We start from the raw sequence: 11,451 nt of genomic DNA on the forward strand, positions 1-11,451 counted from the left end.
TGGAAGGGCCATATGATATCCTCATAGAACAATCCCTCAGATTTGAATTCAAAGCAAGCAACAATCAAGCAGAGTACGAGGCATTCATAGCCGGTATGACATTGGCACAGGAAATGGGAGCTGAAAATTTAAGAGCAAAAAGTGACTCTCAGCTGGTAACAAGCCAGATCTCTGGTGAGTACCAGACAAAGGACGCCCAACTCGTCAAATACCTGGGAAAGGTGGACGCCCTCACCAAGAGGTTTTTTTTCTTTCTTTGAAGCAATATACGTACCACGAGAACAGAATTCCAGAGCCGATTTACTTGCAAAACTCGCCAGCACCAAACGACCGGGCAACAACAGAACCGTCATCGAAGAGGTAATCTCGACGCCCAGTATCACCATTGAAACGGTTCACCACATCGCCGAAGAAAAATCCGGAGGGATGGAGCCTTTACTTAGATACTTAAGTGGTTCCTTTACCCCCAATAACAAAGACGAAGAACAGATAGTTAGAAAGAGAGCTTCAAAATTCGTCATCATCTCGGGTAAACTCTATAAACGAGGTCGAACAAGTCCCCTGTTGCGCTGTTTAGCTGAGAATGAAACTCACCTGGTACTGCTTGAAGTTCACGAAGGCGTGTGCGGAAGCCACATCGGAGAGCGGGCTCTGGTTGCAAAGCTCCTTCGTGCAGGGTATTACTGGCCCACCATGCTCCAAGATAGTTCAAACTTCGTCAAAAAGTGTGATAAGTGTCAAAGGTTCTCCGATAAGAAGCACGCCCCAGCCCAGGAATTGACCTCTGTGTATTCTCCCTGGCCTTTCCACAAATGGACAGTCGATATTGTTGGACCTTTCCCTCTCGCCCCAGGACAATTGAAGTTTCTCATAGTAGGAGTTGATTACTTCACCAAGTGGATCGAAGCAGAGGCAGTCGCCAAGATAATGGCTGAAAGGGTTAAAAAGTTTTACTGGAAGAAAATCATCTGCCGTTTTGGTCTCCCGAAATGTATAGTCTCAGATAATGGAACTCAATTTGCAAGCTCAGCAGTGGTAGATTTCTGCAAACACCTGGGGATACAAACAACGTTCGTTTCCGTAATACATCCACAAGCCAATGGGCAAGCCGAATCAGCCAACAAGGTTATTCTTAATGGAATCAAGAAGAAACTAGAAGCCGCCAAAAGCTTATGGGCAGAACAACTCCACGAGGTAAGTTTTGATTGTCGAATTTATTCCTTTCCTCCAAATTAAATATGTTTCAGATTAACCCCATTGCTTCAAAACTAAATAGTCGCCAAATTAATATCAAACTGTTATACTCTATATGAACGCCGTATCGGTCAATGTAAGTACAGGTGCTATGGTCCTACCACACTACTCTTCACTCTACCACCAAGGAAACACCATTCACTATGGTCTACGGCGCAGACGCTATGCTCCCAGTCGAAATAGATACCCCCACTTGGCGACGAGATACATTTTCTAAAGAAGGTATCACCTTTCGTTATTTGTAACTAACGCTTTATGCATGCAGGGAAACTCCTTTATTTTTTACTCATTTATGAAACACGAAATTCATAAGTCATTTCTTTCCAAAGCAAATGAAGTAGGATTTGCGGTTAGCATGGATGTGATTGACGAGGTGAGAGAACAAGCTCACATCAGAGAATTTTCCGCCAAACAAAGAGCCGTCCGCCGCTACAACTCTAAGGTGACTCCAAGGGAAATGAAGGAAGGCGACCTAGTACTAAAGCAGGTAGTCTCCCCCACAAGGATAGAAAAGTTGTTCCCTAACTGGGAAAGCCCGTATACAATTCGAGAAAGGTGTTCGCATGGAGCTTACAAGTTGGAAGAACTAAGCGGAGAAACTGTTCCCCGCACCTGGAACATAGCTAATTTGCGCCATTACTACAGTTGATTCCCTGCTTGTTATTTACTTTCATAGTTTATTATTTTCAAATAAGGATGGCATAGGACGACCACTATGACTATTGTTACTTCTTTGAATTATTAAATAATATCGAGGAAAGGGCAGCACTCTTTTCCCCTGCAAGGGCAGGGGTTTTTAACGAGGCACCCTCTCCTTTTGTCAAAAACTTTCGTCTTTATCATTGCATCAAATATCTTTATCAAATTTGTAAATGCAGGCGTCACAATTACATCAACCCTGGAAGGGCTCTGATGCTCGCCCAAAACGCCAACCCTGTGAGGGCTCTGGCGGGGTTCGACTGGAAATTACATCAACCCTGGAAGGGCTCTGATGCTCGCCCAAAACGCCAACCCTGTAAGGGCTCTGGCGGGGTTCGACTGAAATTACATCAATCCTGGAAGGGCTCTGATGCTCGCCCGCAACGCCAACCCTGGAAGGGCTCTGGCGGGGTTCGACTGAAATTACGTTAACCTTAGAAAGGTTCTGATAAATCTTGACAGTCTCGAGCCTCGAAAGACCTAGAATAAATCGTCATCAAAAGGGCGTCCACGCAACGTAAAGTCAACAAAATAAAACAAACAACAGGCTCATACGAGTAGCGATCATACGATCAAAATGCATCATAAGTTAAAAACTGAAAAGTTCCCATACATGTTCAAAAAAGATTAGGAGAAAAGCAAAAAACATAAAATTGTTCACGAAGGCGCTTCATTAAGTCGCCATAGTTAAGTTACAGACCATAAAATTATCGAACAAACATAAATCATTCATCGTTAACAAGCTCTCCATCAATGATCACCTTAAAGGGATCAAGCTCCTCCACCTTGGCGTCAGGGTTGAACAAAAGCACCTGCTCCTTAGCACGCCTAAATCCGTTCTCAAAATATAACACCAAAGCTCGCCTTCCCTCATCCACCGCCGCCTCTGACTTCTCCAACGCAGACTTAGTCTCATCCCTCTCCGCCTCTGCCACCTCTTTGGCTTTTTTCATCTCTTCTAGGGCATCTTCTGCAGCCTTTTTGTCCTTCAACGCCTCCTTCAGGCGACCATCTAGCCCGGTAGACTTATGTTTCCACTTCTCAACATCCTCCGCAGCGTCATTATACTTCTTCTCCACTAGATCATGTTTTACCTCCAGACAGTGACTCATCAACAAGATCCTCAAAGCAGCAGTACCAGCGTCAGCCACCAAGTCACTACACTTGGCTTTCACCCCAGCCTCGACATCAACCTTCGCAAATGGCACCTGTTCTTTCATGTACCTACAAGATGCCAGACCATAATGTCACAATGAATCAGCTCTCGTTCAAAACAAATAAAGTAAATCAACTGGAAGGCAACCAAAAACACTTACCGAAGAAAGTCGAACTCCGAGTGCCAGAAAGACTCCATAGCCTCATCATTCAGCGACGGTCCACTAACCTCTTTTCCTGACGGGGGGCGACCTCCAACACCCTTAGCCCCCCGGGCTGATCTCGACTTTTTGGATGACGGAGAATCGACGGAAACAAGGGTGTGTCCCCCTCCCGCCCCTCTAGATCCTCCAGCTTAATAACCCCAGCCTCGCCCTTTCCAGAAGGCTCTTTGCGTTTTAGCTTCCTTAGGGAAACACCCGCCGAGCTGCTGGACACATAACCGTCAGGATTCTTGCTCTTCTCAAGCTCGGCGATATACTTCCTCATCTCTGCTCCAGTAAGGGGCAACATCTCCTCTGAAAAAAGCCAAGTGCAACCAGTTAGTAAAAATGTATGATAATTCTCAAACGAAATTCAACACAAACAAATAAGAGAACACTCACGTAAATAAGCATTCAGACGAACGACATCGCCTTCCCTATTTAACAGCTCATGAATATTGGTTAATGGAGCCTCCTCCAAGAAGTTCACAAGCGTACGCTCATAAGGCGACATTGCGTCACGATCATAACATTTAACCGCCAAAGGGGTGCTTGTCCATCTGAGTGGAAACTTTGGTACGCCTTTCACCAACACAGAGGATGTAGAACATTCCGGTGCCCCCTGTACCCTAACAAAGGTGTCTCGCCATTCCTTCTTAAAGTTGCATGCATAAGTGGGAAAAAGCCTTTTCCCAGAATGGGCCGAAATAGAAATCCATGTACCATTGTTAACATCCTTGGTCCCATAGAAATGGAAGAACACGCCAACAGCAGGCTCGAGACCCAGGGACTTGCATAGAATCTCGAAACCGCGAATAAACGCCCAACTGTTAGGGCGTATTTGAGTGGGCGCCACATTAAAGAGCCTCAAGACATCCATCTCAAAGGGCGTGAAAGGAATTTTCATGCCAAACTCTTCCAAAACCGCGGTATAGACAAAGTAGGATTCGTCGCCCTCGCCCGCCATCTCTTGGTCACAAGCACGTTCGTGAGGGTCGCAGAACAACAATACTACGTCCTCCTCCCGCCCAGTCGCCGAGATATCGAACTTACTCCGAAAGGAGTCCAGGGCAGAGACATCAACATACAGTGACTCTTCCAACCGCACTTCCTCGGCGAATAGGGCCATTTCTGCTAACCTAGAAGAGTGTTCGTCTCCAACCAACCCTAAAGGAATCTGAAATGGACGAATCTCCTGGCACTCGTCCTCCTTACGATTCGCCCCTGAAGTGGCAGACAAGAACACACAGTCACTATCACTACCCGAATTAGCGCTAGATTCACTAGATAAATCGCTAAACAGCTCCTCCCCGAATAAACCGTCATAATAAATATCCCAATTGATCATCCTATCAGGACTAGTGGCATGTTTTAGGCATTCCTTCCTCAAACGATTTTTCTCAACTGGATCAATAGGTTGAACCAATTTCCCCTTTTCGTCGCACTCCCTAATCAACACCATACCTAAATTTGAACTCTCACGAAACACAAAAACAAAGTAAATGAGAGAGGATAGGAGATTGGGAATACCTGTGAAAGAAGGAAGAAATGTCTGTTGAATCCGCTGAGGCCATAAGGAAAACCGAAAAGAGCAGCTTGGCACAACGAAACGAAAGAAAAGAAATGAAAATAGATAGAAAGCCAAACACACTCCTTAAAAAGACGAGATCGCCTCGGGAAGCGTGTCTGAGACGATTAAGTGAAATAGCGTCGTCAGATCTTGACACATGGCGACCATCGAAGACAAAAAGAATACGAAACGTCCAGAAGGCGAGTTAACACCTTCACCAAAATGCCCATAATGCACGTCGCCAGTAAAAGCATCAGGCGTGATCAGCGAACGCCCGATGACATATATGAACTAACAACAAGCTTACAAACCACTTCGCCTTGTCCCAAGACTTGTGCTTGGGGGGCTGTGGACCGTCATAACATTCCTAAGGGACTTAATGGCCTCCAGAAGGTCCATTCCCTTGTCATGATCACTTTGCCTTGTCCCAAGACTTGTGCTTGGGGGGCTGTGGACCGTCATAATATTCCTAAAGTCTTAGGGGACCTCCAGAAGGGCTCCAAGATCTCCTTAAGAGGTCTAAGGCCTCCAGAAGGGCCTGGGCGCCCTCCAGAAGGGCTCCCCAGCCCCTGGCGCGCCCTACTAGAGGCACCGACTTATTGGCCATCTAGAAACCGCCTAGAACTACCATAAATACATAAATGCCCCTGTTGCTTGGAAACCAAGTAACCGAAGCCCAAGCCCATGGTAGGCTATAAATACCATTCTTGGGAGCATTCCCAAGGCATCTAATCCTCAGTCTAAACCCTAATATACGATTCCTAACCCTAGAATCCTTACCGTACTTTTTGCAAGTACAGGTCACTAGGAAATACCCTTATGGTATGCCAACAACGATGATGGTAGGCCTACAGAAAAATGCGTCTACGGTGTTTTCGCCTTATAATACTCATTTGGCCTTAGGTTCTGAACTAAGCATCTTGGTCAAAATGTTCAACAATCAATGAATACAACATCTATCATGTCATTAAGACAACATATGGATGAAAGTAACCATGCCATGGTTAATATGCTTACCCAACAGATAGGCACGGGGTTCAATCTATTGATTCATAACATAACCCATAGTTACCAAGTGTTAGCCAATCAAATGGGTCGAATTGCTGATTGTTTTGGTACCCAACAAATAGGCACATATCGTTTTATCTTTGGATCGGATGAGTTTTTGCCTCACAACCAATCCAAACCGCACGATGAACACCCTGGTCCTCCGCCCGCACAAGTACGTAGAATAATCGCTCTAGTCTTATGGGACTCAAATAGGCGGCAAACTCTACCTAGAGTTTTAACGCTACTGCATGTCCAAAGCTGGATTCGAACGAGAACCTTGATTAAAGTAAAAGTGACTCGTCTTTTGTGGGTGATTGTCTTTTTGTAAAAAAGTATGGATTATAATGGATAACACTAGTGGATCACCCCCTCCAAAAATAGAAACAAAGAATAGTAGATAACTCAACATATGGGGTTGTTTATACACGTCAAATTTTTGTTTTTGAATTTCACAATTTGGAGATGGATACGGGTTACATAGAATTTGCCAAAAAGAAAAAAATTAGAGGGTCAAAATCACAATTAAGCCTTAGCCTACAAATTATAATAACGTATTTTAAACATAAAATATGATCTTTTTTTTAGGGAGAACATAAGATATGATCTTTTTTTCTTTTTTTGAAAGATAAGATATGATCTTTTGTTTACAATGAATCGAAACAAAAATTTTAAAGTAAAAACAGATGGCTAAGTAGTCAGTTAGTCTCTATATAAATACCAACTTTTGATTACAAAGGCACGTCAATTGTAGTTTAATTTTCAAATATAGGGTGCGTTTGTTTCAGCTTTAAAAAAAATAGCTTTTTAGTTAAAAGAATCTAGAGATTTTTTTTTAGAGATTTTTAAAAAAATCTAAAGCTATTTCTGTTTGTTTACTATCATAAAAAATCATTTTTTTAAGATTTGAAACCCTTACATTAGAGTTCCTTGCATTTAGAAAAAAATAGATTTTTGGAAAAGCTACTTGAAATGAATTTTCATTTTGAGGCTAAAAATGATTTTTTTAGCAAAATGGATTTTTTAAAAATCTAAAACAAACACACCAAAAATTAAAAAAGTGATTTTTTAGCCAAAAAAATAGATTTTTTTTCAAAAAAATCCAAAACAAACCGGCCCATAAATAGACTTATGATTTATTCTACTTTGGTGTCAATGTTATTTGGCTCAATGTGCTTCGGTTCAAGCTATAATTTTGTTTATATTAATGTGGATAGTTAAATTTCTGATGTGCTTTTTTTAATATATAATTCAAGCTTTTAAGTTTTAATTTTAATGTAGTTCAAAGTTATTATTATTTTTTTTTTTGCTTTACAAATTTCTTATATGTACTTTTTATAATGTTTAAAATAGTTAGCTTAATGTAGTTGTTTCTACATCAACCATTTGTTTTTATGGTTTGTGAGAGGAATTGTTGATCCAATTCTTTGCTGTTTGGTTCTAAGATTTTGATAACAAATAAGCAAGATAAAAGCTGCTTGGAGCAGTAAAATGAGCTTTATAGTTATTGTTAACTTAGAAACCAAAATTCATAATTCATAATTTTATAAAGACTTAGGATATTCAGGCTTTGAAATATTCTACTCATACGAAACAACTTTATCCTATTAGTAAACATGACTTTTTTTCCCTCTAAAAAATAGCATAAAATTTGATCTCTATTTAGTTGATAGCTGCAAGAGTAAAATCCAGGAACTCCTTCCATCTAATACTATGTCTCATTCCTCATGACCATGACATAACTTTCATCGACATGTCTACGGTGCATAACAGTCGTCTTTGCTTTTATGGTCGGTTTCACTCACTTAACTCACAAGTTTCTTTAAGCATGACTCGCAAAATATAAGGAAGAGAAAAACTATTTTTTTTTGTCAAGTAGCCTAGTGGCTAGAATTCACCTATTTCAAGGTGAATAAGTGGGGTGTCCGGAGTTCGAATCTCAGCCCCTGCATATAATAATGCATGTCCTTGCCAACTAAGCGATGCTCACGGGGACTTGTAACAATATGCTTCTAAACAATATTTTTCATTCAATAACAATATGCTTCTAAAGACAGACTTATAACGAAAATTAAAACAAATATCGAGTAACAAAGCTTAAATCTCTACTTTTTAGCTCATAAGTAACTAAAATATTAAAACAAACAGTCTTATGGTCAACTTCTTGCGTAAGTTGTGACTTCTGAAATTAATATTGTTGCTTATCTTGAATTTTTTATTCTTTTAGGCAAAAGAACAAATTTCAAAGTTAACTAAGGAGAAAAAGGATGCTATTGAGAAAAATATAAAGCTTCAGCTAGAACTGGTATGTCATTCATTCAGTATGTTTTCTTTTAAGGATGCTTATGCACATTTTATCTTGAACATTTAATTCTCTCTTTTTTATTATTATTTATCTCTTTTCTATTAAAAATAAAAGAAAATCAGGTGATCATGATTGTTTCCTATGATCCAAATTTGTTAATTTTTTACCAGTAACATCTAAAGTGGGTTTTATGATGAAGTGTTCTTTCAGCATTTCTAATTTGGTATGTTATTGAACTATTTACATGAACTTGGTTAAATATTTCTCTCTAATTCACAATTTTGGAAAGATATGATTATTTTAGTCATCAGCATGAATAACTTAAAAGATTTCTCCGATTCCAATAAATGAAAAAAAACACATTGAGACCTATTTGGTTTCCAAATTGTAAGATGATTAATTTTGCTTTTAGATCACAAGAATTTCATTATTCAACTTGCTTTTGAAGTCAACCCACTTGAGTTGGTCCGATGGTGTTGATTTAGGATTTTAGAATGTTCTCTCTTAAAGTCTCTGGTTCGAATCTCCAGTGTCAATTTTGGCAGACTAGTTTAGGTTACTCAAAAACAAGTCTCTGGTTCGAATCTCCAGTGTCAATTTTGGCAGACTAGTTTAGGTTACTCAAAAACAAAAAAAAAAATTAGGAAGTTGAAGCTTAGAAATTTAGTGATCAGTCAAAAAATTAAGGCTCTTTTGGAATGACCTTATAATAAAATATGGGCTTAGAAGTTAATATCTCCATTTTTGTGCTGCAATTAAAATGGATATCTGTAACACTCAAGGCTGACGAGGGCGAGGAGTTAATATCTCCATTTTTGCACTGCAATTAGAATGGATATCTAGCACAAGCACTGCACCTTTCACATTTTTGAGTGAATGTTGTTTGTTGTTTCTCACACAGGAGAGAAAAGTTACTTCTCACAATGCAGATAAAAAAAATAACTCGATTGTCATAGATGTTTTAATAACTTAACAGAAACAATGGTAACACCATTTTTCAATTCGGACTTCAAATATTAAATGCCATAGATGGCCATAATTCCTATTCAAATAAAGCATTTCAAATAAATGCACCAAATGATGTTCCCTAACGTTGAAAATTCTTTGATGACATAAGTTCTTTAATGTTGTTCACTTTAGTCCCAAAATTATCCTAAAAAAGCTAATGTGATTGTTGACTTTCAATTAAAGGTATTATTTTTGTACTTGCAAAAGTACAATAAACGATATTAAGGTTTATTATTTTATTGGTCATGCCTTGAGAAGACTCTCAAGGGTGGTATTTATAGCCCTCTATAGGCCTAATCCTTCGTGACTTAAGTTCCAAGTAATGAAGGTACTTGAGTCTTTCTGCCAAGCTCTAGAGGTTTCCTTGTAATAATTGCTAAATCATTAGAAGTTAATAATTTAATCAATGATTTCTCTTGAAAAATTATTGATCGGTTGAATCTTGTCATGCGTAGAGTTATAAGAGGTGGGAGGCCAAAGACAAATGTCATATATTGTAGACACGTCGATGAACTGTATATCAAGGTCGTGAGGTGTGAAACACATAATATGACACGGATGAAGTATTTGTTGATTGGATTACTCTTGAAGCTGCCAACAAAGCACATATCAGATTTTATGCTATCTTTTAGGGAAAGAAAACTCATGTTCTCTAATCCTAAAAACCAAAGCAATTTAAACAAATGTACAAAATTAAATATTGTTGGAATGAAACGTATTCTAGTGATATGTGCCTATAATAATTTTAAATGATATCAACAATATAACATTTTTATATACAAATTTATTTAGATGCATGTTACAATAGCAGTACACTATACATACATGAACAAAAAAATGAAACAGCAATCGGATGAAAGTGTTGGGTTGGTGGCATATATATATTTTTTAAAACACAAGTTGTACATAGGACACAAAAAGCAAAGATACATAGCTTCATTACCAACCCAACTAACAGGGACTTGAAAACACAAACAGGTGCCAAAAAACAGAGGATTATATTTTTTAGCAAAGAAACCTCATTCCCAACCATGCCACCCCACCATCTCCTTCCATCATCTCCTATTTATACAATCTTTTCGGTATCAACTCCACTCATAAAAAAGATAAGTTGCAATTTTCAATCTACTAAGACTCCAGTGCCACAACAAAACTTTTATATCTTCCACCAACTCATCCACTGTCAGCGATTATTAAAAATTATATCATTTCGCTCCTTCCAATTGCCCAAATGGAAGCATGCATCATCCAAAAGTTTTTTCTAAGCTTTTATGTCCTCGCCTCCTTACTCCAAGTGCACAAATAAATTTGGTGGTGTAATGTGGTGAAATTCAAGTCACCTCATAACACCAAGCCAAACCTTTGACACCTCCTCACAATGTAAAAAAAGGTGATTTCGATTCCTCTTCCCTATCACAGATCACACAATTTTTTGAAGCTTTCAGATTCAACACATGCCGCATTTCAAGATTACTCGAGTTGGAATTAGGTCTAGTAGTAAAGTTTAAGAGAACACCACTACTTTGGAGGGGGCTGGATTCTTCCAAATATATCCATACACCACCTCCCCCAGCCTTTTCAACTCCCCTCCTTGGACCAATAAACCCTCCACTATCCTATCGCACGAGCGCACTGCGAAAACTCCCCCATTTTCGGGTTTCAACCACCAAACATCTTTCTCGTCTCCACCCCAAGCACTTGAATCACACCCACCAAGGTTCGAAGACACAATACCATCACTTGGCAAACCAATATCTCCCACCATTGCTTCTTTTTGGTTTGAGATGGAGTAAAGGCATGGAAACATCACATGAAGAGGTGAATTTCCCACCCAAATACCCTTCCAAAAACTAGTTTTCCTTCCATTTCTCAATTTTCTCACTACCCTTTGTTTGAATGAATTTGAGCCCCACACCCTCCTCTAAAGACATCAACTCCTTCCGCTACCTAAATGGTATATCGTGACCACCTATCTGCCAAAACTCTTATCCTAGACCCGTATTTGTCTTCCAAAACCTTCTTCCAAAAGTGTATTACAATCTTCGATCAACTACCATCGCTATTTGCTAGAAGACTCAAATTCATCAACCTCACATCTTCAGCTCCTAAACCCCCTTACATTTTGGTTGGCAAACATTCCTCAATTTAACCCAACAAACTTTTTGGGCCGCCTATCAAACCTCCCCAAAGGAACTCACGTTGAATACAAA

Source organism: Medicago sativa, chromosome 4 (genome assembly GCF_051527215.1).
Source record: "Medicago sativa cultivar Bolivia chromosome 4, Bolivia_mono, whole genome shotgun sequence".
In the NCBI taxonomy this organism is placed as follows: Eukaryota; Viridiplantae; Streptophyta; class Magnoliopsida; order Fabales; family Fabaceae; genus Medicago; species Medicago sativa.